The following is an 18,809-nucleotide window of genomic DNA, read 5'->3' as shown; positions in this document are numbered from 1 at the left end:
AAAGTTACGCATTTTATTGACTGAATAAAAGGTAAATCTCTGATGTTTCCCTTTCAGGAATTTGTAAGAGCTCAAATCAAAGGGAGTAAAAGTTAACTTAAGTCAAGATAATTTTCAGCCCACCAATATGGCAACTATTGTAAAGCAAAATATAGTATTCATTGAACTGAATAATTCAACTTTAATAGAAACTAGTCCCTTTTAATGGTATTTTCATGGATAGTTCTTTCATGGTAAAATATTTCATTCTATTTATTAAAATGTAAATGAAAATACAATTCTTTTGATAATGCCTATCTTCAATTTAAATATCCTTCTCAGGAATATGTGGATACTTTTTGTAAATATATATTCAATTAAAAATTAGAATATTTTATCATTAATTATTTTTGAAAAAATTCTTATGCTGTTTTAAATTCATCCATATATGGGATTAAATACTTTGGAAAGTATTTAGTTGTGTCAGTACTCAAGAGACACTTTGTAGAAATAGGATGCAACCATAAAGTGTGATTTCTTTTGGAGGAAAAGTGAGATTATGGGGAAAGTGGTTTACATTCCATTTGAATGAAGGTTTCTACTATTTCATACCTTGAACAGAGTTCAGCTTGACAACACAGCACATCCGTGAGCTCTACTTCAGAATTTGTGCTTGAGTTATGTTGTACATATTTAAATTAGCATCAAGCTAATTGCATTGTCTGGCAAGCAGTTTATTATTATTTAAATGTGTGAGGTCATTTAGGTTACAAAAGTAGTAACTTATGTATTCAGTACTGCAAGTTCAGTTTTATAAAAACTGTTTTAAACTTTCAAAATATGATTGGGTTAAATTTTTATAGCATGCTCATCCTTTTTCTATTTCCCAAAAGTTGATTACTCACATTGCTTTATTTGGTCTATCATAAGACTCTTAACTACTGAAAATCAATAATTCAGTCCATTACAAGCCTTTCCTCAAAGGTTACTTTTATTTTGGCTCCTTACTGATGAGATGCTTCAGCAATATGGGACCTGAACTTACTAATATAGATCATTTGAGACCTGCATTTCTTGGAAGAAGCTTCATGACTATCTTACCCTTTGCTGAACCCGAGTCTCAAAAGCCACAGTAAGTAAAGCAGACAAATACACAGTTTTCCTAATTTTGTTTAAATATCAAATCACATTTTGGAAAAATGGTCATTTACTTTTTTCTGATAGTGTTTCAAGGAAACAGTGTTTTCCTAATTTTAGATCAGATGAGTTTGATGATATGTCATATATTCAAGTCTCTGGTGCCTCACAGAATTAATCCACAAAGTCATGTTCCTACAGATTCTGCCATAGTGGAGTTCAAAAAGGATGATCTGCATCATCCAGTAGAATTTTTTTCCAAATTATGGTTTTTTGTACCTGAAAATTTTCTCAAAATCATGGCTGTTTTTGAATATTCAGGCTGTGTGTGACCAATGGACAAAGATATAGGAGGGCCCATTATCTTTCCTCATTACTTATTAAATTCAGCATTCAATTTAACTACTCTTTATCCTTTCCCAGCTTCGCTAGTCAATCACTTGCGTACAAATTTGCACGTATTTGTGCAAATTGAATCTTCACATCAACTTTACGTGGTGGAGATTATCCCTGTTTTACACTTGATAAAAATGATTCTCAGTGAGGTTGCTTAGAGGGTTTTTAATTAAGTGAAATCCACAAAGCTGAGGAGTCCCGACCTTCTTGGGTGGTTCTATTGCTATGCTGTTGCTTCTGGATTTTCCATTTGGGGCATTATCTGTTTACATTGTGGTAGATGGAGATATATTTCTACTTCTACACTTGCTGTTCACCACACCTCTACTGTGTACACGTGTGCATGTTCTGTTGCTCAGTCATGTCCAACTCTTTGCATCCCCATGGACTCCTATGTCCACGGCGTTATCCAGGCAAGAATACTGGAGTGGGTTGCCATTTCCTCCTGCAGGGGATCTTCCCAACCCAGGAATCAAACTCATGTTTCTTATGGCTCTTGCATGGACAGGCAAACTCTTTACCACTGAGCCACCTGGGAAGCTCCTACTATGTACACCCTACCCTAGAGTTACAATATTGTTATATATTTTCATATTTTTAACTAGATTAATTAGCAGTGTTTTAAGTTCTACTACATTTGAATTCATATATTTTGATCATTTTTCTCATCCTTCACAGCTTTTCCCCCCTAAGGTTGGTAGAGCGTTTTTCCTTTGCTTATTTATACTTATACTTGTGGGATTAGTGGTAAAAGAATCCATCTGCCAATGAAGGAGACACAAGAGATGCATATTGCATGTTTGATCCCTGGTTTGAGACAATCCCCTGGAGGAGAAAAGGGCAACCCACTCCAGTATTCTTGCCTGGAAAATTCCATGGGTAGAGAAGCCTGGCAGGCTACAGACCATAGACCACAAAGAGTCAGACACAACTGAACACACGCAGGCATACCTCACGAATTTAGCCATAGTGTCTTTCCCAATTATAAATATTTTCCTGTTAATTCCTCAAACATAAAATATTGGAACAGTGTTATCTTGTTGATGATCTCTATCAAAACATCCTAATCTGCTCAGTTGTGTAAATCTTTCTCCATTTAGTGCACAGCTATCGTCTTTGGATCTCCCTTTATAATCATGGGAATTCCATTCATGTCTTTCTTGGTATAGAAACCCAGTTTCTATATCAATACATAGCTTACTTGGTTTACTCCTTGTTTTTGTTTTTCTGGCTGTGCTACATGACACATGGGATCTTTCTTAGTTTCCTACTAAGGTTGGAACCATTCCTCTTCAGCTAAAGGGTAGAGTCGTAACCGTTGGACTGCCTGGGAAGTCTTTACTCTTTCAGTTTTGATGAATCACATTTTCCAGGCGTTTCTCAGGAGAAAAAGGTAGGGGAACTAGAAGTAAACTTTTTGAAAGTTTGATATCTTTAAAAAAGATAACTTGTCCCTAATAATTAAGAGTTTGGTCTAGTATAGAAATTATGTCCCTTGTGAATTTCAGCAACATTGTTCCTTTTACTGCTAGACTCTAATGTTACTATTAGATGTCTAACACCATTAAGTTTTAGTCCCTTGTGTAAAACTGATTTCTCTTCTTAAAGCTAATAGGATATTCTAATCCTCCCTAGTGTTCTAAAATGTCAAAATTTCTACCTAAGTGTGCATTCATTTTAATCTATTTTGCTGTGCACTTTCAATCTGGAAATTCAGGAAAATTTTCTTAAGTTCTTTTTCCTTTATTTACTCATTTCCATCTTCCTCTAGCCTTCTTTCTGGAATCTTCATTATTTGGATGTCAGAACTCTTGGAATGATTTTCTAATATTCTCCTATTTTCTCTTCTATGTAACTCTTTGTATTTTTTTCTCCACTTTCTTGGAGATTTTCTTAATTTTATCATCCATAACTTTCATCTATATGCATCTATTTGATTTCATTTATCTTCCAAGATATTCTTCTATAGTAGTCTTAATTTTTAAGAACATTTTATTGTTGTTTTCTAAAGGTTTCCTTTTTTTTTTAAGAGTCTTTTTCTTGTATCATAAGTGAAGGATTTTAGTGCTTTCAAATTTTTGACTGTGTTTTAACTGTTTATTCTGCACATATTCTATTTCTAATATCTATTAATATTTTGAATTTAAGATTATTGAGACTCTGCACAATTGTATGCAGTAAGTCTGTCGACTTCCATTTTCAGTGATGTGGTTCAACTCTTCACCAGAAGTTGGTATCTTTAGACTTCTTTAAAGTCAATGACATTGTCCAGGTAAGACACTTAATCACCTTCCTACAGAGAGGTGCCTTGCTGTCATTGTTCTGAAAACCAGTTGAGTTGATTAAAACAAAGGTAAGTGTACTTTTTAAACAGACTTTCAAGGAGTTCTTTTTACACTCTCCTTTCCTGATCTTTTTACTCTCCTATGCTTTGAAAATCCCTCTACTATTGTTTCAGAAAATAGCAGTAGTAAATACTTATGGTTAATCTTCCATTTGGAGAAGGAAGGCCAGCTTTCCTGATGGTTAATCTTCCATTTGGAGAAGAAAGGCCAGCTTTCCTGTATTCGTTTTCTATCACTGTTATAATTCCCAGGTGGTGCTAGTGGTAAAGAACTCACCTGACAATGAGGGAGATGTGAGAGACTAAGATTCCATCCCTGTGTTGGGAAGATCCCCTGGAGTAGATAATGGCAACCCACTCCAGTATTCCTGCCTGGAGAATCCTATGGACAGAGAGACCTGGTGGGCTACAGTCCACTGTGTCGCAGAGCCTGACACAGCTGAAGTGACTCGGCACACATCCACATACACTACAAACTTGAAGCCTCAGTAGCACAAATGTATAATACTATGGTCTATAGGTAGAAGTTTGACATAGGCCTCGTTGGGCTAAAATCAATATGTTACCAGGGCTTAAGTTCTGTCTGGAAGCTCTAGAAGAGAATTAATTTCCTTGATGTCTTCAGTTTCTAGAGGCCATCCCTATTCTTTGGCTCATTGCCCTCTCCTTCCATCATCAAAGCCAAAAAATTTGCATCTCTCTGTGCTTTTGTTCATAGTCATAGCTTCTGATTCTTCTACCTTCTTCCTCCAATTTTAAGGACCGTTGTGATTACACTGGCCTCACCTAGATAATCTGAAATAATCTTCCCATATCTGTCCTTAATATAGTCACATATGCCAGTCACTTTTGCCAAGTAAAGTAGCCTATTCGCAGGTTCCATAGATTATTATGTGGATTTCTTTGAGGATTATTGTATCTCACTAATTTTTCTTCTTTCCTCCTTTTGTATCAAATGAAATATTGTCTCAACAAAAATTTTTTTCCAGTGTATCAGGATATGTAAAAATAGAGGCAGTATTTATTTTCATTAATAACATCCTTCTTTGTAAAGAAACATATTTAACAACACATTATTTAATTATTCTTTAGGAATGTATTTTTTTCCTAGTCTATGAGCAAGCCTCATAGTCTATGAGGTTTTATTTTCCACTTCTTTAGAGAGGATAAGAACAAAACAAAGCAGTGTTTCATTAAATAGATTGAAAATAACATCCAAAACTTCAGTGTCCTGAATCTGAGCTTATATATCAAGGTCACTTTTCTTGGTAAGAACCCTATCCTTTGGTCTTAAAAAAAATATCAAAAATGGATTTACATTTCAGTAAGTAACCTAAAAGCTGGTGTCAGTATTTGTTGGCAGAAAACTATCTGCCGTATAGACACTTAAAATGTATGAAAGCTTGTGACCTAGAAGTTAATTTTAGAAATAAATCCTGTAATATTTTAACCAAATGATCAATGAACAGTATGCAGACACGTAGATGGGCTCATGAGACTTGTATTAAGATCAAGGTTATATTTCAGTGGCTGACTAAATGAGAAGGGAAAATCAGAAAATATCACTTACATTAAGGTTTATTTTTGTAAAGGAAAGGTAACAGCATGTCTTTTACTAGTAGTCTGTTATAATGATATGGACTTACAGTAATATAAATTTTTAAAGTATGAGATATATGGCTTCCTTTTTCATTAAAGCTTCCTAAATAAATGACTGCTTTTTTTTTTTTTAACTTGTATCTCTTCCCCTTATTCATTGATGATATAGCTTCTTGGTTTCATAAGCTATTTGTATTAAAAGTGAAGTTGTGCACAGAATAAGAGAATTAATGATATCATAGACTACTTTTTTTGTACCCCTGTAAAGGTTTGACTTCACTGGCTCTCACTTCCCCATACATACAATTTATAGTGTGAAACTGTATTATTACACTATATTCTAAGATTTGTATTCCACATTATTCAGAACTTCACTTATTAATAAAATATTTAGATTTGCACATGTGAATGAACCCTCTCATCCAACTGTGGTATTTTGACTAAGATGACTCATGTTTAATATAAGACACTTTCCATTCTGGATGACTTACTGAGTTGATATTTAACAGTAAAGAAGACATTGTGGCAGATATTTGGTAAATTGAGATCTATGCTGTGATACTCAGAGAAGGCAATGGCACTCCACTCCAGTACTCTTGCCTGGAAAATCCCATGGACGGAGGAGACTGATGGGCTGCAGTCTATGGGGTCTCAAAGAGTCGGACACGACTGAGTGACTTCACTTTCACTTTTCACTTTCATGCATTGGAGAAGGAAATGGCAACCCACTCCAATGTTCTTGCCTGGAGAATCCCAGGGATGGCGGAGCCTGGTGGGCTGCCGTCTATGGGGTCGTACAGAGTTGGACACAACTGAAGCGACTTAGCAGTAGCATGTGATAAGATATATAATTTCTTAACGAAAGTAAGGATTAATCACAAGTTTTACGCTTATTAGAGGATAAAATAATGATTGATGATCAAGTTGGAGGACAAAAAATTTGCTTGGGAAAGTGTGTACTTGTGCACAGATGATTAGTCATGTCTGACTCTCTGGACTGTAGCCTACCAGGCACCTCTGTCCATGGAATTGCCCAGGCAAGAATTCTGGAGTTGGTTGCCGTTTCCTCCTCCAGGGGATCTTCGCAACCCAGGGATCAAACCCGCATCTCTTGGGTCTCCTGCATTAGCAAGCAGATTCTTTACCACTAGCACCATCTGGGAAGCCTTTGGGAAAGTATGCATTACAGTTAGTCTTGAAGAGGGTAGTCTCCCTCTCCACTGAGAATCTAATGTTGGTAAAGTTGGAATGGAGCACTACTGTGAATGACCAGTATTTATACCAATAATCTATTCTGAATCCATAAATTATTTTTTAGCCATTGGTTATATATTTTACTTTGATTCTTTTCCCAGTGCCCCCTTTTAATACTTTCCAAGTTCTCAAGCATGCCTTTTATATAGGGAAGATCTTATTTGAAGATGATGTAATCAATTTTACCATATGTATAATCTATGCCACCTTTTGTCCATTGACATGAATTTTCTGGGTACTCATCCAGTTTGAAATTTTCTGCAGTGTTGATATATCCACAGAGACCCATCAACTTAAAAGTCAAATCAGTAAATACTTGTTTGATCAATTTTGTGTGCCTATTATGTTGTAGGTGTTAAGATATACACTAGAGTTATACAAAAGCATCTCAAACATTCAGTGTTCTGAATGTTTTGAAGCATAGCTATACATGATACTATGGGCACAATGAGGAAGAAAGTGATCCAACTCATCAGGTTTGGGATTGGGGTGGGTTTAAACAATGTGGGAGGATCTTGAAAAGCATTTTGTAGCAAGGGACACTGGGACTGTATTTTCTGAGATTTGGAGAAATTACATAGATAATGAAAAGAAGAAGTAAAAGAAGCACTGTTATAGATTAATACAGTTTGGAAAACATATTATGTGTTCAAATATAAGTAGTTCAGAAAGACTAGATGTTGGGTCATGAGAAGTACATTAATATAGGTGATAATTAGAGAGGTAAATAGGGACCCATTCATGAATATTATAATCCTCAAAAAAAGTTGGGTTTTTATGTTGAAAACCAACTTTTAAAGATTTTAAAAGGATGGTGGAATCAGATACTTATTTTAGGAAGTTTACTCTTCCAATATGTACATGGGATAAAAGGACTTCACAATTTTTATTTCAGTGGAACCAATATGTTGCTCACTAAACTTTATTTACAGTTTTGCATCCATCAGTATTTATAGGGCTTACAAAATGGTATAAAATACAAATAAGATTGAATGCATAAGAGGTGAGAAAAACAAAAAAAAACATTATTATTGCAATGGTTAATATAGATACTGTAATTGATGTAACATTTCTCTCCTGAAAAGTAGGGAGGAAAAAGAGAACCACTTTATGTGGTTCCCCTTACCTGAAAAGGAAAACACTAACATTTCCCCAAAGAACAGCCAGCAATTTCACATCTTTTTAACTCTCATTATATTTTCACAACATTGTCTCCTTCCTCAAACATTGCAATCAAGCACTCCAAATTACCTGAACTGTTCCCCAAAGGAAGATGTTATTTGAAAGTTTATTTCCTCTCTTTACTTTTCTTGCTTCGTTTAAGAGCATTAACTTGATTTAAAGAAAGATGGTAAAATGCAAACTATGAACAAGCAAATATTGAAACAATAAAATAGTTTTGATATTGGCTGTTTGCTAATCAAGAGGTGATTTTTGGATCAGGTATGTGTTTCAGAGGAATAATTCCTGATTTCTAATCCAAGATGGAATTTAAGAAAAAACAATATTGAGTGTTAGCACTTAAGTTAGAATCATCTGGAATAATATTTTAGATTTTCCACTACTTAAAGTTTAATAATGAATGATTCACTGGTTAAATCACTTGAATTTAAAATTTATGCAACAAAATGTATTTTTCAAATAATTATTTGTAGGAAAATAAAAACTTGATTCTTATTCAACATCACTCAAGGGAATAAATGTTCATATATTGGCCCTTTCATTCAGCCTTGGGATTCAGCATAGTGATGCACCAATGTAGACCACATATAGATTGATATTCATACACAAACCATATATAGTTAAATCCCTGCAACTGTGTGAGCTTTGATGAGGTACAAGTCAGAATTTCTGCTTTACAATTTTAATTTATAGCTAACTTGTAGGGCCTTACCTTTGGCTTCCCTGGTGACTCAGATGGTAAAGCGTCTGCCTACAATGCGGGAGACCTGGGTTCAATCCCTGGGTTGGGAATATCTCCTGGAGAAGGAAATGGCAACACACTCCAGTACTCTTACCTGGAAAATCTCATGGACAGAGGAACCTGGTAGGCTACAGTCTATGGGGTTGCAAAGAATCAGACACAACCAAGCGACTTCACTTTCACTTTGCTATAATATAGCTAATTTCCCACATCTGGGGAAAGAGAATCAGTGGTATATGTCTTGGTCTCCCCCAGGTCATATAGATCATTTGAAATTTCAATAGAAGTTGAATTTAATAGACCACTCTAAGCAATATCTGGGATGATGGGCACAGATACAATGTATTCTCTGAGTATCCTGGTTGGGTTAGGCAAATGCCATTTGACAAATGCCAATCTCCACCCAGTTTCACCATGTAAATTGGTCTAATTTATATCCAGTGAAAAGTTAAATAAACATGGCAGACATTTTTTTGCCATACTAAGATAATTGTAATTTTATTTAATTTTTTAAATATGAATTTATTTATTTTAATTGGAGGTTAATTACTTTACAATATTGTATTGGTTTTGCCATACATCAGCATGAATCCACCACAGGTGTACACGTGTTCCCCATCCTGAACCCCCCTCCCTCCTCCCTCCCCATACCATCCCTTTGGGTCATCCCAGTGCACCAGCCCCAATTGTAATTTTAATTAAAGGTTTAACTTTAACTTTCTTTCAGACTAAGTCCTCAACTTAGTGTGCTCTCTCGAAAGAAACTCATTCCTGAGCTATCTGAGTATTCAGTGTGCTTAATGGCAGCTGACTTGGCAAAACCTGAAAGGGAAATCTGAAGCCTGATGACAAGAAAACAAGTCAACCAAACTCCATCTCAAAGTAATTTTTTAAAAATCTAAATTTCCAGATCACTATTCCAAGTACTTGCTTTAATTAATGTTAGAATTCATGCCTATTCAGTGCATTAAAAATAACTAAATCATATTTTCAAAATAATAAAATGACCTGATTTTTCTGATAGATATATATACATATATATATATATCTATATACATATTCCCATAAAGTTTGAAATGTGGAAATGATATTCTTTGAGATGGAAGAAAGAGACTACAATAATTATTTTAGATATTTGCATGTCTTTGTTGTTATTCAGTCACTAAGTCAGACTGTCTGACTCTTTGAGACCCCATGGGCTGCAGCATGCCAGGATCCTCTGTCCTCCACTATCTCCCAGAGTGTGCTCATATTCACGCCCATTCTGTCAGTGATGCTATATAACCATCTCATCCTCTGCTGCTCCCTTCTCTTTTGGCTTTCGATCCTTCCCAGCATCAGGGTCTTTCCCAATGAGTCAGCTCTTTGTATTAGATGGCCAAAGTATTGGAGCTTCGGCAACAGTCCTTCCAATGAATATTCATGGTTGGTATCCTTTAGTATTGACTGGTTTGATGGTTTTACTGTCCAAGGGACTCTCAAGAGTCTTTTCCAGCACCACAACTTGGAAACATCACAGCACTCAGCCTTTCTTATGGTCCAGCTCTTATATCCATGAGTGACTACTGGAAAAACCATAGCTTTGACTATACAGACCTATACATTATATTCTTTGAGATGGAAGAAATAATTATTTTAGATGTTTGCATTCATGTATATAAATGATTTCAAAATCAGTATGCAAGTTTTAAGAGAATATGTAAAATAGAATATTCAGATAATTTTTAAGATATTAGGAAAACTATTTTTGTATTTACCTATAAAGGAGAGAGTCAGGTCAGAGAATAATTTTAGTTGAGTCTAGAAGAGGAAACTAATTATAATGCAAAGAATTTGGCAACTAGTTTGTACTAGGCCTCCATGTAAACAATCTGAATGATGTGAACAGATTGCTTCATTCTGTGACTTAATTGTCATTCATTGTTCTCAGGAAACAGGTGACCCCTTATTTGCCCAACTGTAGAACCATTTTTTCCCCATACTCATCTTCCAGATAATCATTTTCCAGTAATCATGTACAGATATGAGAGCTGGACCATAATAAAGGCTGAATGCTGAAGAATTGATGCTTTCAAACTGTAGTTCTGGAGAAGACTCTTGAGAGTCCCTTGGACTACGAGGAAATCAAACCAGCCAATCCTAAGGAAATCAACCCTGAATATTCACTGGAAGGACTGATGCTGAAGCTGAAGCTCCAATACTTTAGTCACCTGACGTGAAGAGTCGACTCAGTGTAAAAGACCCTGATGCCGGGCAGAAGGATAAGGGGATGACAGAGGATGAGATGGTTGGATGGCATCACCAACTCAATGGACATGAGTTTGAGCAAATTCTGGGAGATAGTGAAGGACAGGGACGCCTGGCATGCTGCAGTCCATGGGGTCGCAAAGAGTCAGACACAACTGAGTGACTGAACAACAACAAATCTTCCTGATATGTTACTCCCATGCCAGTGAGGACATATTTGATAGTGAATTACATCCCATTTTCTTCCAGAACTATGGAATTGAATGTGCAACTACTGTTTCAACCATCCTATGGAAGATTTTAGATATATGCTCACTGAACGCTTACTTAATCGCTTCTAACATAAAATATGTAATATAATCGATGAGTGCTATTTTCCTAATAAAGTCTAATTAAATTGACTCTTTTGATCTCTGGCCCTTGAATGAGAAGTATATGGGTCTGTCTTATCTTTGAATAATAATTAAGTTATGTATTATAAAAACCCTGCTATTCAGAAGTAATATGAACAAGGTAAGTGAGAAATATTCCTTTCCTTGTGGCTGTAGGATTAATGGAAACTTGCTTCTTTTTATTATTATTATTTTTTTAATTTTTACAATGTTGTGTTGGTTTCTGCCATACAGCAATGGGAAGAAGCTTGCTTCTTTAAAGCCAGCAATAGAAAGAGAGATGGGTGCTATCACATCTATGTAACTATCTAAATCCCTTTGTCTTTCCTCCAGTTTTTCTATGTAAGCAAGCCACAGGTGCTGCCCACACTCAAGGGCAGAGATTACATAAAAGCAGTAATATCAGGAGATAGGGTTCAGGGATTTATTTCTTTTTTGGTCTATCTTGAAGACTATGACAATTTTGAATAGAATTTAACAATCTGAACAAATAAATTCCCAAAATTATAAGTCATCAGGAAATTTCCAGAATGCATCCTCTGCTGCTCTTTCCATCTTAAAAAATATCAAATGTGTAGGACTCCACACAGACCTCTAAGTAGCTCACTTTTATTTAGTCCTACAGAAGTATCAAGATTTCAAAAATGACCTGAAGAAAGTGTGTCTACCTCTGAGTCAGATCTTACCCATGATGTTAACTGAGAATTTTATAGGGAAAGAAAAGTTGTGTAGCAGTAACTAGAAAAGGTAATTTTCTATTTATCCTTATATTAATATTTTTCCTTCCTAATATTAGTTATAAATAGGGAACCTTTCTTTTTACTTGCTTATTTACTCATTTATGACCACCTGACCTGCCTCTTGAGAAAGCTGTATGCAGGTCAGGAAGCAACAGTTAGAACTGGACATGGAACAACAGACTGGTTCCAGATAGGAAAAGGAGTACGTCAAGGCTGTATATTGTCACCTTGCTTATTTAACTTATATGCAGAGTACATCATGAGAAACGCTGGACTGGAAGAAACACAAGCTGGAATCAAGATTGCTGGGAGAAATATCAATAACCTCAGATATGCAGGTGACACCACCCTTAGGGCAGAAAGTGAAGAGGAACTAAAAAGCCTCTTGATGAAAGTGAAAGAGGAGAGTGAAAAAGTTGGCTTAAAGCTCAACATTCAGAAAACGAAGATCATGGCATCTGGTCCCATCACTTCATGGGAAATAGATGGGGAAACAGTGTCAGGCTTTATTTTGGGGGGCTCCAAAATCACTGCAGATGGTGACTGCAGCCATGAAATTAAAAGACGCTTACTCCTTGGAAGAAAAGTTATGTCCAACCTAGATAGCATATTCAAAAGCAGAGGCATTACTTTACCAACAAAGGTCCGTCTAGTCAAGGCTATGGTTTTTCCTGTGGTCATGTATGGATGTGAGAGTTGGACTGTGAACTGTGGTGTTGGAGAAGACTCTTGAGAGTCCCTTGGACTGTAAGGAGATCCAACCAGTCCATCCTGAAGGAGATCAGTCCTGGGTGTTCTCTGAAAGGAATGATGCTAAAGCTGAAACTCCAGTACTTTGGCCACCTCATGCGAAGAGTTGACTCATTGGAAAAGACTCCGATGCTGGGAGGGATTGGGGGCAGGAGGAGAAGGGGACGACAGAGGATGAGATGGCTGGATGGCATCACTGACTCGATGGACGTGAGTCTGAGTGAGCTCTGGGAGTTGGTGATCGACAGGGAGGCCTGGCGTGCTGCGATTCATGGGGTCACAAAGAGTCGGACACAACTGAGCGACTGAACTGAACTAAATTATATTCTTTTCCCTGTGTTTAGAATCCTTAACCATAGAGAATCTAAGATAGTTTTTAAAATACAGTAAAACTGTAAAATTATTTTTTAAAAATCTAAACATAGAAGTATGCCCAAACTGAAAAGAACAAAAAATTAAACAGAAATATGTGACTTAAAAGACCATTGTATTTTAATTGGGCTGAGAATTTGGGTTGAGTTTGCCGGCAAAGTAATATGAGGAACATTTATTTCATTTTTATATAGAAAACCTCATTGAAAAATATGGCTGTATGTATTAAAGTTGGAACTATCTATATCTAGAATCAGTATTTCCTCTTCTATGTATAAGCACTAGAGAAACTAAGGAATATTTTTACACCAGGGTACATGTAAAAGAATATTTACAATCTTTATTTTCCATAATGTTGAAAAATAAAAAGACCCAAATGCCCTTCAGTAGTAGAAAGGAAAAATAAATTGTGGTAAATGTATACAATCAAATCCTATAAAATAGTAAAAATAAAAGAACCAGACTACAGATAACAGTGTGGATTAATCTTGCAAGCATAATATTAATATAGGAAAAAGAAAAAAAATTTAACTTCATACTAATTTTTTGCAAAAGAAAACCTAACGGATACCTTATATGATGTCACCAATCAAACTGTATCGGCAACCACATTTTGTACTAACCAGGCTTGTGTAGCTTTATCCTGTAGCTTCCATCTGTAAGTAGTAAAACATAGCAGCTACCACTATCATGACAACGAAACCTCACAAGCTAAAATTTGAAAATGTCAACACTGTTGTTTGGATAACCACTTAAAAAACTCAGAAAGAAATGTGATATTGCATTTCTCATGAAAATGGTCAACAAGAAAATAGTCATTTTTGTGCACATTCATACACTAAATATTATCCTGTTTTCAAAAAATGTGACTTATTGTCTGTTTTAAATTTTTTTGGTGGTCTTGAGTATTTAGATTATACTGCTTTTGTTAAAAGGGAGCAATTTATCAAAGAGTTATTCCTTTGATAATTTGGGCTTTCTGTTTCTCCTTAAAATCTTTTCCTACAAAAGTAACTGTAGTATGAGTATAAGTGAAAGCATACAAGTGCACTCAGTCACTGAATTCACCATCTATTTTCAAATAGCAAGCATTTTAAAAACTGGCTTAACTACAAATACATTTCTTTGCGTTAAGGTTCAAGTACAACTAAATTTTAACAGTACAAATATTAGCAAAGTTTATTTCACTAGAATATTTTTTTAAAAAAACAAAAACCATCTTTGATTATAACTTTGAAAATCGTCATTTTTCTGGGTTAACAAGGTAACTTTTTTTTGTTACCTTGCATATTAAAACTGTGTTGACTAAAATTACTGAAAAAATAGGCCATATTCATATTTCAGCTTCTAAGATCAGTTTTTTAAAATCAAATTTTGAAAAGTTAATTTGCAAAGTTCAATAAAAATTCATATGGAATATATTTAAGACTGTTTGATAATGTACCTCAAAATTAGTAAATCTTTAGATAAAGCTGATTGCAGAATGGTAGTAATAATTTTGACATGTGTATCTGTAAACCTATTTGATAAAGTAATAATAGTATCACTAAATTGCTAAAACAATCATATCCAATTATTTAGAGAATGAAGTTTTAAGCAGTGAAGCAAAGAATAGACACCTGCAATTGATGATAACAATAAGAATGAGTGTGGATATATAAGAGCCCAATAATGTGGAAGGGAAAGTGGTTTTTTATTCACCTGAAACGGAAAACTTATAAAAAGAAGTTATATTTAGTGAGATGATTTGGTAACAGGGACCAGCGGCTGTAATTGCCTCTGAGAATTAAAGCCTTGAGAAAATAAAATGTTTGCCTCTATGTTTTAGACTGCACAGCTTGAATAATGAAACGTGTGAAAGGAGAATCTTTTGTTTCAAAAGATGATTTGTTTGATTTGACAGTGTATATAGGAAGGAGAATTATGATAAAATGAAGCAGCAAGGTAGAGAAGGAGACAAATTATGCATTTGAAATGGACTTCCCTGATGAATGTAGGATAACCAGCCAATACTAACAAACTCCTGATGGTGAGTCTTTAGCTCATCAGATTCTAGTTGTTCCAGCTGTTTTTAAGGGATAGGCAATGAGCTTTTTATTTTGTTTTGTGTATTTCAGGAGACCAAATCCAGCTAAGTATTCCCTGAATCAGGTAACAAACAATCATTCATCATTATTATCATACTTACAACATTGTATTTATGGAGTCCTTACTATGTTCCTGATAGTGACAATTCTTATGGGATTTTATTCTTTTTAACCTTCACAAACATTCAATGGGTTAAAAGAATTGTTATCTTCGTATTAAAAATGATAATATTACACACAGAAGCATTAAGTAGCTCTTTTAATTCAGGAAAGTACATGTTCAATGAATGAAATAAATATCTTTCCTAAACAAATATACATTTCAGAAGACTGAATACCCAAACAAACAAAAATATGTTATAGAATCATGTATTGTTTTGTTGTAAATATAAACAATAACTTAAAATAGGTAAAGTAAAGAATCTGCCTGCCAATTCAGGAGACACAGGAGAAGTGGGTTCAATCCCTGGGTCGGGAATATCCTCTGGAGGAGGAACTGGCAACCCACTCCAGTATTCTTGTCTGGGAAATCCCATGGACAGAGGAGCCTGGTGGGCTATAGTTCATGGGATCGCAGAGTCGGACACAACTGAACAACTAAACACAAGATCTGTATACACTGATTATTGCTAGACATAAAAATGTCGGAGGGATGGTAGGAAGTACTAGAGGGGGCACTTACTAGAGGAAGTGCTTACTAAGGCAATGACATTGGAATAAAGACCTGAGGAGGTCCCAGAAGCTCTGTGAGAAGAAAGCATCCAGAAAGTAGGCATATTCTCAAGACATGAACATGGTTAGCAATTTGATTTCAAGAGACAGCAAGAACAATTTAGCTAGAAAGCAAAAGTAAAAATAAACAGATAGGACCTCATTAAACTTGAAGGTTTTTGCACAGCAAAGAAAACTAACAAAATGAAAACATCTATTGAATGGGAGAAAATATTTCCAAATGATATGACTGATAAAGTGTTGATATCCAAAATGTATAAATAGATCATACAATTCAATTAAAAAAAAAAAGCCCCATTAAAAAATGAGGAGAGGACCTGAATAGACATTTTTCCAAAGAAGACATACAGATGGTCAACAGGCACATGAAAAGATGCTCAACATTATTAGTGTCAGAGAAATGCAAATTGAAATCACAATGAGATATCACCTTTTGATGATGGCTATCATCAAAAAGAACACAAATAGCAAATGGTGGTGGTGTGGAGAAAAGGAAAACCTGGCACACTTTCCGTGGGAATGTAAATTGCTTCAGGTTTACATTCTGAAGGTCTCTCAAAAAGCTAAAAACAGAACTATCATATGACCCCAAAATTTCACTCCTGGGCATCCAAAAATACTAAAACAAAAATACAAATTCAAAAAGATAATATGCCCAAATATTCGTAGCAGCATTATTTAGAAGATATGGAAACAATCTAAGTGACTATTAACAGATGAAAGGATATATATATATATATGTATATACACACACATATATGAATTTTACTGATGTGAATTGAGAATTTATTGAGACAACTTTCTGCAAAGAAGTGACATTGATTTCATTTACACTTTAATATTATCACACTACCTGCTGTGTTGAAAGTAGACTGATAAGGAGCACAGACAACTCAGGGAGACCATTTAGATGTTTGTAATAATCCATACAGGAGATGTTGACAGAAGAAGTAGGGATTCAGCTGTGGATTTAGTGAGAAGTAGTTGCACTCTGTATTTTTGAAGATAGCTGACAAAATGTGCTGGCATGGTAGCATGCAATTGCCGTTGTAGTTATAATATGCATGCTAAGTCTCTTCAGTCTTGTCTGACTCTTTGGACCCCATGGACTGTAGCCCTCCAAGCTCCTCTGTCCATGGGAGTCCATACTTGTGTGGGTTGTCCTGCCCTCCTCCAGGATATCTTCCTGACCCAGGGATAAAACCCGTATCTCTTATGTCTCAGGAACTGGCAAGTGCATTCTTTACCACTAGCACCACCTGGGAAACCCAATTATAATTACATGACAAGTCAAGCTTCATACCTATTTCATAACTCTTACTGTCCCACCATTTTTTAAATGAAAATTATCAAGACTCAGATATAAAAGAAAAAAGTTTGCTTTCAAAGAAGTCTACAAGACAGGTACTGATTCACCAAATAAAAATATCTCAGGTGTTGAAAAAATAATCCACAACAATAACAAGATTATTGATGGGAACCAGTTGTTGATAGAAGCTGCTATTTTCCTTGTCAGAGATTTTCAGAGATCAGCCCTCCAAAATTGAGGAAAAATGGTGCTTCTTGAGAGAAGTTTCTGGTAAAGCTCAAGATGACTTTATTTAGCAGACAGGAACTAAGTGGAGATAGGGTTACTACTCTGTTTTGAGGAGAAGGTTATTTATTTATATTTATTTAAATATACTGATTTATCAGAGAAACCAAAATTCTTTTTCATTCCTCTCTAACATAGGTTCTGTTGCTCTGCTCATTCGAAGTGAAGGCAGGCAAGGTGTCAGTTTTCTTTGGCATAACCGGTGTTAGCTTATATTAAGTGGAATAACAGTTCTGAGCTGCACCCGACCTTTGTCTCCATCCCTGGGCTGGCCAAGGCAGCCCCGTTGCTCAGAGTTGGGTGGCTTGTACTCTGGCCAAGGGGCTGACATCCCTCTGCACACACACCAAGTTGTACCCTGAGCTTCTTACCAGATAGGGAAACTTTTTACCTAATTGCTCAGTTCAGAGAGGAACTTTTTATCCAGTTTGTCTTTGAACAGAGAGTTCCTTTTTCTAATTTTCACAGAAGAGCTGATTTACTTAGCTTTTGAAAGCACTGAGTAGTATCATACCAATATGACTAATCCTAGATCAGAGGACAGAATCCTTATTGTCAGGTTCAAGTGCTATACTTGGTGATACTCTAAAAAATAAACAAAAGAAGCAGAAATATTGGCTTTCCTAATATATTTTAGTTCATATTAACAGAATTACACAGTTTATGAATTTAACCAAAAACAGGTAATGGATAATCAGAGGATTCCTGGATGGCAAACTCAGATACCACATCATATCACCTCTTCAAATATTCCTATTCATTAACCTCGTGTAGATATAGGCTTGTGGTTGAAAAAAAAAAATAGGAAATGATGACTAAAGTCGATGACTAAAGTCTTTATCTGAAGTAGAGACAAATGTTATTTTTTTCAATAAAATAAATGTCCATGTTTATTACTGAACTGCTGTTCAGAAGAGAGAAAGTAATGAAAAGAATAAAGAAAATGAGAAACAATGCCTTAGCTGTTAGGAGAGACAACTGTTATTAGCTGCCAGGACACCTAGAAATGTTCAGAGAACTCCAGAAAATCCGACCACTCAAAAATTTCGTATTGAATTTTAAATCACATATCCATTTCCAGTGACATCTTAAAGGGTTGTGCAGTATGACAGTAGCAGACATAAGAGACCCTGGGCTGGGACGATCCCCTGGAGGAGGGCATGGCAACCCACTCGAGTATTTTGCCTGGAGAATCCCGTGACAGAGCAGCCTGGCGGGCTACAGTCCATAGGGTCACAAAGATTCAGACATGACTGAAGCAA

This window comes from Bos taurus, chromosome 2 (genome assembly GCF_002263795.3).
Source record: "Bos taurus isolate L1 Dominette 01449 registration number 42190680 breed Hereford chromosome 2, ARS-UCD2.0, whole genome shotgun sequence".
NCBI lineage: Eukaryota > Metazoa > Chordata > Mammalia > Artiodactyla > Bovidae > Bos > Bos taurus.
The sequence above is the reverse complement of the archived record's forward strand: the minus strand, read 5'-3'. Positions refer to the sequence as shown.